This window comes from Pyrgilauda ruficollis, unplaced genomic scaffold (assembly GCF_017590135.1).
Source record: "Pyrgilauda ruficollis isolate IOZ18807 unplaced genomic scaffold, ASM1759013v1 scaffold35, whole genome shotgun sequence".
NCBI lineage: Eukaryota > Metazoa > Chordata > Aves > Passeriformes > Passeridae > Pyrgilauda > Pyrgilauda ruficollis.
This window is the reverse complement of record NW_024524934.1, coordinates 1,916,385-1,933,967: the sequence shown is the minus strand read 5'-3', so window position 1 is coordinate 1,933,967 and position 17,583 is coordinate 1,916,385.

Below are 17,583 nucleotides of genomic sequence, written 5' to 3'. Positions count from 1 at the left end.
AGTAACTGTTCATCTTCCTGGCTCTATTCTGAGACTCTGTCATGTGGAACATGTCAAGGAAACTGGAGATGGCATCACAGAAGAAATTTCCCTGCTTCTGCAGGAAACAGGAGAAGCCAAGGGCTCAGGGCTTATTTCAAATTCTATTCTTTTCATTAGTTTTTCTTGAGCCTACTTGAAACATGCCAAAGAAAATCATCAGCAAGTGGCATATAGTAAGACAAAACAGATTTTTATGCTTTATGGACATACTCCATTAGTCAGGTGATAATACTCTTGTCGACTTCAAAGGTCAAAGGTTTATTAAGCAACTTCCAGAGTCAGCAAATATAATTTTGCTGAAGATAAGTATTCATTCATAGGCAGAGAATGTATATGTATTCAAGGGGTAATAAACTCAAAAGTATTGTGGGGTTTTTTTTGCAGAGAGTTGTAACTGTACGAGTAGACAATGCAATCAGTATCAGCCTTTTCCAGAGTCCTAACATGTCATTTCCAAGGTTACAGGAGTGACTTCACCTCTGGCTCCTCTCTGACTTGTCTGATGATGGGTTTGTATTTGTGTGCCATCTTGCTCTTCTTTTATTTTCACCCAGGAGGCAAGCACCATTCTGTATATACCAATGTCTATCATGCTGCAGACTTGACTGGTTTCAGGCACCTGTTTTTATTTTGATATTGACAAACAGCTCCTTAAAAGAAGACATCTTTATTTAGCAGTTGGAATAAAGCATGAGAGAAAAGGAGATTTTAGAAACACCAAAGTGCCTAAGCACGTATTTAGTTCAATTTTGGTTAAGGTCCAGCTGGAACCAATCCACTGGATAGGGGTATGCAGAAATAACATAGTCATGCTGATAGTCATCAAATGGCTTCTCACAATTCTTTCACCACCAAGAACAGGCAACCTCTAACAACTGACTCAATCAGCTCTGAAAAGGTATATTGGCTCAGATAACCTGACATACAGGAGTGAGTTTAAGAATCAGTGGGCATATTAATGATAGTACTGCTCCATTGTAGGAATACTCTCAACCACAGAAGGTTCACACAGGTGTTCACATGTCTGTGTCTGTCACCTGGCTGGAAGTGAAAATTCACATCAAGATCTGAAAGTCATGCATTCAGTGCCTTATGTATAGTACAAAAACCTCATATTAAAGACAGATCCAAATTCAGCATGAAAAATTATTCAAAGACACACCCACACTTGTCACTGTCACATTCCTATTACATTGTGTAAGAAGAAAACAATATCTGACAAAAATAAAATAAACACAGACACATGAATGAAAGAACTGACTAAAATATTTTTGTATTTATCTGATATTCTAAGGTCAGATAAACAAAACATATGTTCAGTGTTATCATGGAAATGTCACATAAGGAAATATAATAGTAATTTTCTTAAAGAAAGCTGAAGAGAAGAACAGCTGTAGGTATGTTCTCAACAGAGATGAAATAACACAGTAGTTATTGAAGAGAAATATAAATATTTTCGAATTCCACTTTCTACCTTTCTGTTTATTCTGGCCACAGAAGTCCTTGCCATCTTCCAGCATGGGTACTTTTTCAGTAACATGAAACAGAATTGCATTGCTGCTGATGAAAATGTAGCAGTGGGCAAGGTAAGTAGGTTCATTTTCTGTCCAACTGGTTAAGGAGAATTTTTGACCCTGTAAGCTAATTTAGAATCTCAGGGCGTGGGGAGAATTTATGAAGCTGAAGATTAATAACCACACTCTACGCAATTCTTGACACACTGAAAAATATTTAAAGCAGTGTTTGCATGGCTGTTAGGATCCTTGGGTTTTGAAGAACAGCCCAAGGTAAAATTTTGTTTTGCATTCTAGGATATAAAGAGAAGAATTTTTTTGTTTCAGTAGAATATAAACCTTAAAGCAAGACACCTATGCACATACACAGATTTTCCCCTTCACTATAAATAGTCTTCAACATGTAGACTGATGTCCCGCTGATTCAGGCTTGCTGAAGAAATGCAATTTCTATTTAAATCTTGTTGGGGAATTATAAATATATTTTAGGGAAGTAATTGGCAAAAATTTAAAGTCCTCACTTGGATATTACTTCAGAAAACAATTATATGCCTGGAAAGAGGGAAAACATTTCCCTTCCTTTGTGGAATTTCAAGTTCTGGCTGTTAAGAATCTACTAAGATAAAAGTTGATGAGAAATTTAAATTTTTTGATTATTGACAAGTGGTAATCAACTATCAACATAATTTATTTCTAAGTCTTCAACTAACACACAAAATCTGAAAGATCAAATAGTAATTTCTTGGGGTATTTTGGGCTTTTTTTATCACCTTGTCTTCTGTGGTCATAATCTTGAAACAAATCCTGTAATGTAAACCCATGTGAACATTGCTTAAATTTGTTCATATCTCTTCTTTCCTGCATGCAACAAAATCAAGTGAACGTATGTCTACATTTTTTTTCTTAGGGAAGTAGTACTTAGTGATATAGAGTCATAGAATCATAGAGTATCCTGAGTTGGAAAGGACCCAGAAGGATCATCAAGTCCAACTCCTGGCCCTATTCAGGACCACTTCCAAGAGTCACACCATTTACCTGACAGCATTTTCCAAACACTCCTTGGACTCTGTCAGGCTTGGTGCTCTGACCAGTTCCCTGGAGAGCCTCTTCCAGTGCCCAGCTACCCTCTGGATGAAGAACCTTTCCCTGATATTGAACCTGAACCTCCCCTGACAACTCCAGGCCATTCCCTCAGGTCCTGTCACTGGTCACCACAGAGAAGAGATCAGTGCCTGCCCCTCCTGTTCCCCTCACAAGGAAGCTGTAACTGCAATGAGGTCTCATCTCAGTTTCCTCTTCTCCAGGCTGAGCAGACCAAGTGATCTCAGGCACTCCTCATACTGCTTCCCCTCAAGGCCCTTCACCATCTTTGTAGACCTGTTTTGGATGCTTTCCAACACCTCCATGTGTTTCTTATGGTAGAGCCCAAAATTGCCCCCAGCACTGGAGGTGAGGCCACCCCAGTGTGGAGCAGAGCAGGACAATCCCCTCCCTTGCCTGCTGGCCGTGCTGTGCCTGATGCCTCCCAGGACTGGCCCTCCTGGCTGCCAGGGCACCGCTGGCTCATGTTCAGCTTGCCGCTGACCCCCAGGTCCCTTTCCATGGGGCTGCTTTCCAGCCTCTCCTTCGCCAGTCTGTCTGTGTGTTCAGCGTTGCCCCATCCCAGCTGCAAAATCTGCCACTTTCCCTTGTTGATCTTCATGCAGCTGTGGATTGCTCAGCCCTCGCATTTATCAGGTTCCCTCTGAAGGGCCTCTCTGCCTTCAAGGGGGTCAACAGTCCCTCCCAATTTAGTGTCACTGGCAAATGTACTTAGTATTCCTTCAAGTCCTGCGCTCAAGTGGTTTCTGAAGACACTGACGAGCACTAGGCCTACAATGGATCCCTAAGAGGAACCTTGGTCTAAAAGACTAAGACTGATCAGCTTTGACTTTCATTCAGAGATGAACATTCTCAGTCAGATTTCATTGTGAATAGAGTTTTCAGGCACTTCTAAGTTTTGAGGACCTCATTGACTCTTTAAGACTTCTTTTTTCCCCTGGCTTTTGAAAGAGGCTGTTATTCTCCTTTAAATTACATGAAAGTAATTATTTTCAAGATCTTTTAAAGATCTTTTAAAGATCTTATCCTTCTGAAGAGAAAAAGAATTATAATTTATAATAGTGATTATCATTATTCTTATACACAAAAAAAAAAGTTAATTTTTTTTCAAAATGTCATTTGGGGAATAAAGTTCCATATATGTTTTTCCTATTATGCTTAGACTGTGCCATCTTAAACAGTAGATAATATATCTTCTAATGTCAGGAACTTAGTCTATTAAATTCTAGAGCAGTACAGTTGCATTTCAGTATTCACTAACAGTATTGTGGAAGCTCACACTGCCACCACTGTAAGTGACTTTGCTCAGAAAGCATATTTTAATTTAGTTTAATACATATAGACACTTGAGTCAGAGTACATAAGTTTCATTGTTTTTGCAAACCTTACAAAATAATTGATTGTAAAAAAAAAAACCCCAAACCCTTTCAAATTTAGTCAGATACAGATAATTTTTTACTAAGACTCTTCACACTGGCTTTTTTATACTTTTGCTATGTATAGAATGAATTGAGAAATATGTAATAGATATTTCCATCACTGTCCATACTATCAAGCTGCTATACACTTGTAGCAAATAGCTTTGACATTTCTGGTTTTCAAAGTGTGAATAATGTGAAATTTGCTCTGTAGAGATTTTCTGTTGATCTTTTCAGACATAATCTTCAAGTGCAGGTGGGCATGACATACCTGGTGACACATTCAAACTATTTTACCAGATAATGCAATGCATTCATAGAAAATAATGGCACTTGGCAAAAAAGCCTGTACAGTTTGTTCTGACACTTTCCCTGAAGCCTTTTCTAACTCATTCTGTGATACCGTGGTATCCACTGAATCTGCTTTCAAGTTACAGCTCAACAAACCTTTCAAATGCGTCAGTCTTGAGTTTTTTACTTCTAATTAAGTGGGCTTTTACTCACTTAGAGCAACTACTGTAGTGGCAGAACCATTTTCTAAAGCTTACTAATATTCACAGGTATTTCAGAGAGCCTGCAGTATTGCTGACAACCCATGAAAATTGGTGTAAATATTTTCCTCCTCATCCCCAAGTGAGTCGACCTTTTACTCAACCAATTTACATCTTCCACAAATCATTTTGGTTGTGTTTTTGTTGTAAGTTTCTGTAATAATGATTTAGAGGGGATTCTTTTGATCAATACGCATTCAGTTGCAGTTATCCTCCAATGTGTCATCTGCTCCAAGATAAGCATATTAATTTTGTATCACATAAATCTTATATATAACGTATGACAGTTTCAAAACATAGAAAAATGAATATGTTCCACAATTAAATCACTAGGATAAGTCTCTGATGAAAAGAGCTGCTAACTCAGTCTCACTAAATTCTACAATGTGTCTCTTCTGCTATGTGCCAGAGCTAGCAAAAAAGGCTGAAGTGAATTAATCCTATTGCTCTGTCTTAAAAACAAAATTACTAAATCCTAGAGCCTTCCATTTCTATTTCATGCAGTTAATTTTTTGTTCTGAAAATTGAAGCTAAACCTTGTTAGTTATCACTATAAATTACTTTTTTCCTTCTACAATATTCTTTGAGAACATGAATACAACTGTCCTTTATTTGGAGGGAAGTGGGAATAATTATTGTTCAAACAGCACCAAAACCTTCCATCATGCATATGCTCAACCTCACAAGTGCAAATCGAAGTCCTCCTACTGATCAATCTGCTTGGCTTTGGTGATATGAGGAGTTGCAAAGGGAAGGCCTCTTCTTTTCTGGTCCAGTCTAAAGAAAATCACTTCTATAGAGTCCAACTTATTTGAGCAAGTATCTAGTTCAGTATTCTGCTGTGATCCAGGCTGTGACCAACATGACAGCCTGGCCATCATCTCTCATCCCCTTGGTGACAAGCCTGATAATTCTCCCAAGTCTACTCTGCAAATGCAGCTCCAGCCTGCTCCAGTCAAACTCATTTTATGCAGGTACACAATCTCCAAGTAGATACACCCGTACAAAGGAAATGTTTCCTCCATGAGCTTGTTGGTAATGAATTTAGTTACCAAAGTCCACTTCCTATAAAGGTAGAGTGATTCTGTTGACTTAGAGCCATCTTTTGCAGACTTCACACATTTTTTTCTAATCAACGATTAAAATTTTATTAAAATTTATATAATTCAATCAAATTCTAAGCCCAGCAAAATGAATTCTTTAAATGGAATTTCAAGTAATTAATGTAATAGTTATTTTAAAAAGTTGTCTGGTACAGACTATTCTTCTCCCTCAGAGTGAAAAAGCAAGTACTTTTGCATTATTTGTAGTGGTACAGAGACATTATAATTAATACAATACAAAGAGTTCTTTTTGCTTTGCAGGTGCCAATAAGCAACCTCAAGGGAATATTCAAGAATCCTTGTTGTGTTTAGAGTTTTATTGCAGGAAAGCTGTATGATGTAAGTGCCTTTCATTTCACTCTCTTTCAGCTATGGTGCCTTTTGTTGCTTGCTTACACCTATAAAACACACATGCCTCTTTCTCCTTTTTTTTCTCAGCCTTTCCAAAATACTTAATCAGAGATTCAAACAAGCTTGTATTCTACTACACATGCACAGGAAACTTTAAAAGAACATTATGAAAGTTGCAAAATCAAAAACTCTGGAGCTGCTTTGAGGGAGCTCTATTTTATAGCTGTTATGATACTGAGTTATACAATTATATTTTGATTTTCCACTAGGTAACTTTAATTCTGTATCTCAGAATCCTTATCTTACAAGTTTCATAAGCTGCTAACTCCGATTTTTTTTTTTAAATTTTAGGTTTTTTTCTACACAATTAAAGAAGCAAATGAAACTCAAGATCACCTTGTGTAGCACCATGCAGATTGCAGTATTGCCATTTATTAGCAGGGTTAAAATTTTTAGTTATAGAAAGGAGGTTCCTACAATTCAATTAATGAGTAAAAGTATCAGTAAGTCATTCCCTTCATAAAGTCCATAAATGGCAGGGAAAGAGGGTGTCATTTCAGGGTTGGTATAAATGAATGTAGGGACAGAGACAAAAAAATTGAGAGTGAAGATATTCCCTGCATTCACATCTGTCTCTGCTGCTGCTTCTGACATTTTAACTTTTGTCAACATGAGCACTTGAGTGGCAACACAGTAAATCAGATCAGCTTGCTGGTTTCACTGAAAGCTGTCTCTGCAAAATAGTGTCCCGTGTCTAATTAGCTCTGTGAGCTGCATCACCTCTTCCTGTGGGTCCACACTCATTAATAGTGAAGCAAGGAAGAGGCAGCCCGGGATAAGAGAGAATGCATGTTCATTCTTTTCCGTGGGAGTGTGATCTCAAATCCACTGAAGACCAAATACCTGAAGACTTAAACCTTAGTGACTTTCACAAGTGTTTGCTGACAGCAGAAGAATGTGAACAGTCAAGAAACCTGGGCTCAGGTCTAAGTGCTGCCAGGTTGCGATCTGCTAGAGGACTTTGTCAACCACAGGTAGTGGTTGACACAGGAGTGTCGCCATCCACTCAAATCTGTCTTGCTGGTCCTTTTTTTCCACCCCCTCTTTAGAATCTGAACATAGTCTCTGTGTCATTCACTTACTGCCAGAGTGATATGACTGCATTTGCAGGATTGTTCTTGCAGCTCCAGACCCCCAGCCCCCACTGCGTGTTTTTGGCTGTGGCTCACAGCCAGGTTCCTGCTCTGGTCAGAGTGCTTAGCCATTTGCAGGATTAGGAGCCCTGGCTCCCTGCTCCCTATTCTGTATAATTCACTTCAGACACACGCACACACACACACACACACACACACACGCAAGATCACAGCCGCTTCTCAGTCCTGCTACAGTTTTCCATGAGCATTGTTGTCCTTGCCACTTCCAACCTGTCTTTCATTCCTTCAACTCTTGCTCCAGTTTCTTTATTTAGTCTCAGGATTCCCTTCAACTTCCCATTCTGTTTCAGCCTGCTCATCTGCTAGCTATCTTAGTGCCTAACTTGCTTTCCTCCCTTTCTTAATTTACCAATAACAACAACCAGTTGTCTTGTCCCCAAAGTCCATCCAACCTCCCCCAGTCCAAGCATTTGCTACATTTTGGTATTTCAGGCAGTTTGACTTTCCTGTGTTTTTCACTGTATTTCATTCAGGTTCTTTCTCTGGTACTGACTTGTCAGTGCAAGAATATCAAGACAACAGAGAGGAGTCTTCCTGTTTCCAGCTCTGTTGCCGATTCCTGCAGTGCTCCACAGCAACCTGGAGCAGCAGTGACGGGGATTGTCCAGCTCAGCACCTCAGTATAGAAAGACTCTTAAGGGACTGTGGCTGTCAAATTGTGGTGAGGCACTGCTGGGCATGAGCAAAGAGTGGTTCTCATAAAAGGCTTATCATTGTGGCTGTTCATCAGGGAGATTACAAAAGGCTCATCCCTGACACAGAAGCTATTTTGCTGCCAAATTTTGAGTCACTCACCCACATAAGAAATAGATAAGAGAATCTCATATAAATAATTTTAGTACTTTAAGCAGGTCACAACAATTCAAAATAAATGCATTGAAAAGAAGGCATCCCTTATCAACTGGTAATCTATTTATTCCTCAGAGGAAAGTTAAGAAAAGAATACATAATATATTATTTTCCAGTGAGGTTTAGAAAAAAGCTGCTTGGTAATCATCTAACATTTTTCACTATAATGGTGAGAGGGAGACATTCCATTAGTCACTAATGAATAGTTACTTTACAGTGGAAATATAGTACAAGTTTTTGTCACAACAGTTTTATTTCTATTTTATAAGAGTTACATGCTAACTTATTTTATTTGCATTTGCATAGCAGAAAATACACAGACTATCAGCTACTGTATTTTATCTGAGAGCTGTTTTCCTAAGAAGCATCCTGGCTTTGTCCAGGTCTTTTCCACTGGACTCTTGCTACCTGATTGAATCCTGTTTGTCTACATGGAAGAAAATTGCTCTTTAAATTATTTATATAGCTGTGTATGATAAGGCATTGTCTCATAAGGAAATTCCTCGTTTTGGAAATGAAAGAATGTTTATATTTGGTAGCTTGATAAATTATAGCTTATGTTATGTATTTTATGACATCTAATGACCTATAAATCTGTTAAATAATTTCAAATTAAATTAACAGAATGCTAAAGACCTCAGAGTTCTCTAAAATGTAGTGAAAATCAGCAGCAAGGTAGCTAATCCTATCATGTTGCCTCTGGGAGAAGGACTATGGTGTGGATGCTTAGAGACAAAGGACTGAAGCAAATAGAAAAGCAAGTTTCCTGACTACTCCCCCTGCTCACTAAAGAATTTATTTCTGCACAGTTTAACCCCCACCTCAAGGTAAGCAATTTAAGAAGTAATTTTTTGTTACAGAGAACCTCAGTAGTTCCTCAACATGTTCAATTAAGTCTTTATTTTAATTTTCCTGTTATTTAAAAAAAGCCATCTGGACTCAAATTTGGACTTACCCTTTTTCAGAAGGTTTGTTTCAGTTCGAGATTCCGGGGGAAGTTTCTTCTGAGAAAAAATATAAAACCTTTGCATATTTTTCTCCCTCTGTGTTAGAATAAAACTAACTAACTAGATGTTACATTCCAGTAATTTTGGACAAAGAACTGATATTGGCAAAGTTATGACTCTTTCTTGAAAAATTCGCTCAGTAATTATTAGGCTTTCTTTGGAAAAGCCTAGAGAGCATTGCTAGCTAAGTATGGTAACACTCTTCTGTTTCACATATTGCTGCTTCATACAACTTCCTCTCTGTCTCAGCTCATTCCTGCTAAAAGTTTTAGGAAATCTGAACACTAAATAAAGCTCCTGCTCCTTGCTGTGTGTGTATTATATATGTCTACACATAGAAATACTGATAGGAGAAAAGCAATCACTCCTTTGCTGTCAGTGTTTCCCTAGCATTACTTCAATCCTCTATTTTTTGGTCCCTTCAAATCTAAGGTCTTTATTAGTATTATGGATTTTCAGTGATTTTAAGTGTGTGTACAGCTCACGTTTAGGAATAATGTAAAGAGCCACTGTTTAGGCTGAACTTTAGTAGGTAAGTTTTGTGGCAATTAGTTTCCCTTCTTTTCAGTAAAGTGTTGCCAATGAGGATGCACACCTGGGACTTACACGTGGGGTGCCACATGAAAGCTTCATGACAGACAAGAGATGTTGAGTAAACTGATTGAGTGAACTTTTGTATGTGATAAATTTTCCGTCTGGACAATTCCTGGAATGTTGGCCAGATGACAATGTCTCCTGTGAAACCTGGATGTCACAACTGCTGTTATTTATACTGTTAAGTGTGCTGTTATACTGCTGTTACTGACATGCAGCTTTCCTACAGTTTAAAATGTATACCCATTTCATCCAATTTCAAAACAAAACTGTATAATCATGGGGATGAGGAGTGAAGAAGAAGCATACAGACATGCATCCCATGGTGAGGAAAGGTGAAATGAATCACTCTCAAGGTTCAGATGTATGTGCCAGCACAACATTACTTCAGAACATAAATTCAGGTTCTGCTACCCAGATCTCCAGTCATACTTCAGTTCTGCTTATTGCCAGAACTTGGATTAGGGTGAAAAAGTGCATTAATTTTTAACCTCAGATTAAGTTGCTGGTCCATGTTATAACACAGCCTCACAGTCTTATTAGCACAACAAAACTGGGCAGTGAACTCCTATGAAAAATGCAGAAATGGATAGCTCGGGGTGGGGTAGGATAAAAACTCTTCCAGCTGGTTTTGCCACCATGAGAAAGGTTTGTGTGCTGAAGTCTAAGATGCACTACAGCAAAGACTGCACATAATAAACTGACAGGCCATGAGGCAAACATCCCTGGTCATTACAGTAAGAATAATGACTGTATGGGAGAGACCTATTTCCTTTACTTGATTTTTGAATGGATAATATTTAAGAAAGGGACCTTAGCCCCTCTGGAGTAAATGTGAAATAGCTCATAGTAGGAGATGTATTGAGACGAGTCAATAGGAATGAACAGAGATTTTCACAAGTTCTTGGAGGTTAAGACAACCTGTCCACCTAATGTGTCCACCTGTCTTTTTTCAAAGTCTGAGAGTTTTCCAAACAACTGCACTGTCAACATGGAATTTAAAGCACTCTTGATAATAAAACCAGCTATTTCCTGAGGAGAGCTACATCTGAGGAATTCTTGGACTAAATGTCTCAAGATTTTCCTGCAGAAGACAACGATTCATTGCCTGGACACATCAGCATTCAGTTATTTGTATAGACTTCAGAACACATTTAAAATTGAAAGGTGTTGTACTGTGGGCATTGCATATTGGAAGTGCTTTATTGAAAAGATCTTAAGTTTCTACCAGTAGTTCTGCTTCAGCCACTACTATTGCAATTTTCAAGACAATGTGCTTACATATGTAAATCAAGCATCTTGTTTATGAAAATTAGTCCCTTTGAGCAGAAATGCAACTGGAGCAAATTGCCTTAAACTTGCACTTTTAATTCTTTCCTAGACACATAAATTTTCAGAATAATCTGAATATGCACATTGGTTAGAAAGCATTTTGAAATATTGGCTCTTAAACCTGAATTATTGTTTTCAGTACAAATGTTCCTGAAAGAGCTCCTTCAGAATGCAAACTATACATATAAAAATTTTAACAATGGCAAGACTTGAATTCGTACTATCCAAGTGCTGTTTGGGTTTGATGACTTCAGCATGCTACCATAAGTCACCTATTTATTCTGTACTAGCCTGTCTTGCAAACAGGCTTGTAACTGGACTCCTACTCCTGTTGTATGAATTGTTTCATTTGTGTCATTACCTAGACCTGACTTCCTTCTTATCTCTTCTCAGGATCTTTTAACATGCTGCTTTCCCTGTGGAATTTGACCAGATTTGAAATAGAAAATTATTCTAAGAAGGATCAGCATTAAAATTTGGTCAAAAAATTTCAGAGAATATTAAAGTATCTATGTTGTTTGATGTTATATGAGTGTTTTAGAGGAACTGTGTTTTTTGAGAGTCTTGTTCAGTCTCAGGTTTTTATCATAAACTTTAGCTGGATCCTTTGTAGGTTAGAACTGTAGTACACTAACAGAGAACACAACAGCTATGTAATCATCAACATCCAGATTTGTAATGCTCATTGGATCCAACCACATTAGGTACTTATGTCATTTGTGATGCTACATTGCATACGTAGCATAAAACCTGATGTGACATGAGAATAAGGGTAGGGAGAGCCTTATTATCTGGTGTCTGATGGGATAGGTTTCACTGATATGTCTCTTCACACTCTTCCTGGGGAATGATGTAACGGTCTACGTTGTTTGTGGTACAAAAATGAGGTGAGAGCTCGGGTCTCTCAGTGTAGAGCCGTTTTATTCCAATATTCCTCTATACTAAATATTTTTCAGTTAAGAATAAAATTATCTACCTTTGGATGTATTTTGGGTCTTAGCAGTCTTTAGCAAAGTCACCTTCTTTCAGTTTTCAGCCCATCCCATATGCAGTCTTATATCTAGAGAATATCCTCGAATATCAGCAGCACTTTTGCAGTGTCTCACACCTTCCTGCAATAGGCTTCCATTGCAGAAGTAGCTAAATGCTTCTGTCTCTGAATATACAGAGAGCAGACTCTGCAAATCTTTGTCACTTGGATCCAGAACAATTGTGGAAAAGATAGATCAAGAGCCAATCAGAAAAACTGCTTGAGTTGCCCAGCAGACTATGAAGAAGTGTGCATCTGGAAGGGGAACTTGCGTAGGAGTGCACAAACTGGCTAGACCCTGCATATGGCTCTTCAAATGTGAGTTGTATCCAGCTGAGTGAGATGGATGGCTGGTTTTGCCTGTTTATGTCTCTGACCAGATGAGCACAAACACCAGTGCTAATGATTAGCCTTTTGCCCTGGTCTAGCAGTTTTCCCAGAGTAGCATCATAACACATGCAGCCTTCAGACCCAGCCACACTTTGGTGGGGATGATTAGATTTACATTCTCTCCTGAACAGTATGTGACTAAGGCCAAGCAAAGATAGCTACATTCTCTACACCACACGCAGTTTTGGCACTTTCCTGGTGTTTCTTCAGTGCCACAACTTCTAACCCCTGTTTACTTCTTCTCTATTGCTCGAAACTTAAAGGCACTTGAAAAGAGCCTGACATGGAGTGATCTGTGTTTGCAGTAAAACAGGATTATTTTGAACTAATATATAAGCCATTTTAGTAAGCAGAGCTCTGCAAATTTCACAATGATGACACATCTGGGAGGACAAAGCAGAAGTTAAGGCATAGGCCTGGGATAGTAGCCAACACATGCGTAAGTGTCAGGTATGTATCATAGATAGTTTCCATATTCACTGAGTCAGCTTCCATACCCTTTGATGTAGGCTCCTACATCTCTTAGGTAAGTTATCCACACATTCCAGGGCTATGGGCAGCATGCAACTTAACAGGAAACTTCCTTATTCTTACACTTCTTATACTAAAAACATTTAAGATTGGAGCATTGATAAAATTCATTGCATGTCACAGGAAGACCTTGGAAACAAGAACACAACAAGCTGAAGTGTACTGGCTGTTCTCAGTGCAGTCGTAACTAGAGGCACTGAGGAAGTATGTGTTCTTTATGTCATAGTCATGATGTCATCATGAAAAAAAAATGAAGGGGAAAAAGAAGAAGAAGAAGAAGAAAAGAGTAGAAGTCAAGCTAGGACTGATGGCTTTCAGCCCTGTGTTCAAATTTGCTCTGACACACTTAAAAATCTACTACAGGACTACATGTATAACCTTTTGGTTATATTCCCTGACTACCTTTTCTTCCCGTCTCCTCCTATTTTGTGATCTCTTCTTTCTCACCTTTTGAATCACAAGCAGAATTTCTTTGTTTTTTCCTGCCCAGTCTCTTCACTTCCTTTGCTGCCAGTAAATATCCTCCTCCCCAACCTATCCCAACTACTTTATTTCCTCTGTCCCTCTTGTTTCCTATCCACACTTTTCCATTACTCTAGTCTTTGAAGCATAATTGTTTAATTAGCACAGTCACTTTTCCTTGGCAAGTTAACCTTATCCTAATTAATAACTTGTATATCTATGTTTTTTCCTACCTGTGAATTACTTTAAAGGCATAGTGGAATTTCTGGTCAAAGAAAATACTTCTCCTGAAAGTGAATGAGGAAATGGCAATAAACATCTTTTGACTGCAATAGCAATTCCCCGATTTTATTTAGCAATGATGTATGAAATTTAAAATGGGGATAGACATCCTCTGAATTGTCAATATTAGTGACCCAATTACGTAGCTCCTTTAGCACCTAGTTGACCTAACCAAAAACCATTTATTTTTCCTTTTTTCCTTTCTGCAGGAAAAAAAAAAAAAGTCAGAAGTGGAAAAGGAGGATAGAGAAGTGTGCAAAAGTGAAGTGCTAAGTCTGGGGGAGATCCTACCTACTTCATTAGTCCACAGGGCTCTTGGATAGAGCTTAGACAGTTCCTAACCTGTACTGTAGGGACTATGTCTAGAAGTTAATTAGGAGGATATTCTTGGTAGTGGTCAATATTCTATTCACTGCAGGGGAAAAGGAAAGAAGCAGGGTGAGAACATGGCAGTAAGTAGACTTCATTGATTAAACAGAGCTTGTTTCTTATGATCTACTTCTTCTGCAGTCTGCTCGAGGTCACAGAGCTTTAAAAATGACTGCTTTAAAGCTCTGATTTTGCAAGCTCATCTGGTGGGTCGATTCTTGACAACACATGAAGCCCCATTAACATCAATGGGATTTTGTGCAGGTGTAAGAGTAATCTCTAGAGAATCTGCCCAGCATTCATTGTTGAAACAAATTATTTTTTAGCAACCAAGTACGTAATTTTCCTATACATAATAAGATTTTCTTTATCTTTTGGAGAATTCCAATCCATCCACTGAAACATGTTGATTTCTAATACCAGTTATACAAGCTAAACCACTGATATCACAAACAATTATAGAGATGAACTGAAATACAGTTGTAAAAAAAGCTAATGGGTCATGGGTGTGCCATTTCAGTAGTGCTGGGAGATAAAATATGTTTGTACTATTTCAACCTTTAATTAAGGGGAATATGACTTTCCTGAGAGCCACATTCATTGTGAATATTCAATTCTATTCTCAGACTTTCCACTTTCCACATGGAGACTGTGCTTTTGAAAGTGGATAGAATCCTCCTCCCCTCCCCCTGGCTCAATCATTTTCTCTCACTTTGCAGAATTGTGACTTATGCAATGTCACAGAGAGCCAAAGTCAGAGCTGCAAATAGTTCTTCCATCCTCCTGTCCTGACTATTACATCACTGTTCTAACAGTGCACTGGATCAAAGGTAGGTGTGTGTTGAGGACCCTCCCTTATCACACCTTTAATTTCATGTTGCAACTAAATTGGCATGGTCCAAGAGCAAGACTCCTTTGAGAAAGCTCTAAACAAGCCAAAGGAAAGCTGCTTATTAAAAATGCACTAAATGATTCACAAGTGTTTCTCTTATAATTCCCCAATATTTTAGATAAAATATCTGTAGCTAAAGATAGTAGGATATATTTCAAAAAGTTTTTTCTTCAGAAAATATTATTTAAGATTCATGCAAGATGATTATACTCTATTTTCTGCCTCAAACAAATAAACTCAAGATACTCTATAGGTTGCTCAGTGAAATTTTTTAAACACTGTCTACAATAAGCATTGTCTACAATATGATAAGCTTGTGGAGATTTCCCTAATATCCAGATGGCTGTTCTAATTTGACTTTTTAAAATACTACCACATACTACCAAAGTCTTTTCATCCTATTTATCTTTGGCCAAAGGCTGATAGCCATTACAAGTTAACAGGTACTTCACGAGTAAGATAAAATTTGATCCAGCTTAATTTCTTGTTCCTCTAGCCATCTAAAAGTTATTTATTTACTCTGAGCTAGTCAGATAGATCTTCTTTAATCAATGAATAGAATTAGAAACTTCAAAAAGGACTCAGCTAATGCCCTTTAGACATTTATTCTACATTTCAGTTAATCATAGTTGGGAAATGCCAGTCTCTCTCTGTGTTGACTATAGAGGGAGCCTTGACAACTCACTTAAGATAAGAAGTGTCTAGATTCTATATCATTAATATTAGTGAGCTGAATCCCACCCTTAGTGAGATCAGAAAAACAGCAATCTGATTCTTTTTAATGCTTTCTCTTCTAGATCTTTGATGAAGGTCACATGAGCATATTAAAACCATAGACTCATAGAATGTTAAGGATTGGAAGGGACCTTAAGGATTATTTAGTTCCAACCTCCCTGCCCTGGGCAGGGTCACCTTCCACTAGACCAGGATGCTCAAGACTTTGAACACTGCCAGGGTTGGGGCATCCACAGCCTCCCTGAGAAACCTGCTGCAGTATTTCACCACCCTCACAGCAAAGAAATTATTCCTAATTCAACCTAATTTTCCCCTCTTTCTGTTTGTAGCCATTAGTCCTTGTTCTATCACAGCAGTTCCTCATGCAGAGTCCCTCTCCAGCTTTCTGGTAGGTCCTCTTCAGGTCCTGGAAGGCTGCTGTGAGGTCTCCAATCAGCCTTCTCTTCTCCAGGCTGAACAGCCCCAACATTCTCAGCCTATCTTTGTAGGGGAATTACATCAGTCCGCTTATAAATTTTGTGGCCCTCCTTGGGATTTGCTCCAACAGTTGCATGTCCTTATGCATTCCAAGTGTATAACTTTAAATATACATATAGCATTAAAATATACATAAGCAGAAACCTTGCTGCTTTAACAGATATGTTTTGTCAGACAAATAACCAAAATTCTTAGCCTATTTGGTTTAGTCCTCAGTATTCTCATCATCTCCAGGTAATTTTGAAGTCCTTAAAAAGAGCTTTTGTAAGGGTATCACATGACAGAGATGATTCCAGTTTTGCCTTCAAGAGTTGTGTTGGAAGAATATTAACTGTACATGTGAACAATATATAGAACAGACAACTTCATATCTCTCTGGATGTTTACTGAAATATCTATTTTTTCTCAACCATTCTGTACATCAGAAAACATCAAACACAGCTGATCCACTCATCTCCGAAAATGGTGACACAGAGATGCCTTAACTTTGGTTTATGAAGATGTGAAAACTTTGGTTTATGAACTCTATTAAGAGAGGCATTATTATTCCATATATATATATATATAACATTATAGAATAAGAATATATAAAAGGTCCACCATGCCAGTAAATTGTGCTTGTATCTTATGTGTTAAGAATGAAACATTTGACTTTTATCACTGATGTCTCTGTAAAAGTATAAATGGAAGAAGAGGTAGGATTTGTCTGACCAGAAGTAGATGGCAACAGTGTCTATCTTTTGAACTTTTTGTCTAGACTTCTTTTATAGTCAATGAGAGAGAAAATGACACTCCTAGACATGATTTGCTTAAGCATAAGGTAGATATCTAAAATAGGTTGAATGAATATTCCCTATAAATTCTCTTTCTTTTTTGACTTGAGTCGTCTTAGTATGAGTAGCTCAAGTAGAAAGGTTTATAAAGTAGAATTAGGTGAGATTGATCATAAGCCTTGCTGAAGCATTACTATTTCATTATTAAAGGTGAGATTTTTAGAGAAGCTGATCAGCTTTAAGGCAATGGGAGAAACATTAAGTCTTGTTAGTCCCTGACAAGCAAAATCAATCACTCAGCACTGCAGTGGCAGCTCTGTGTAGCAGACAACTAATGTCAGAAGCTTTTGATGAAGTACTGACATGTAGAAAGGAAATATTTCCGAATGGTAAAACACCTACCAAATTGTTTGCTCTATTCAGCTTCTGAGCAGACATTTGTATTTTATGTGACTTTCATATTATCTGTAGACTTCTCCACAGATCTCAAAAGAACTGTTGGTTATGGACAAAATAGGAGCCTGTCACAGATTGGATGATGACAGTGAGTCATGAAACAGGGAATA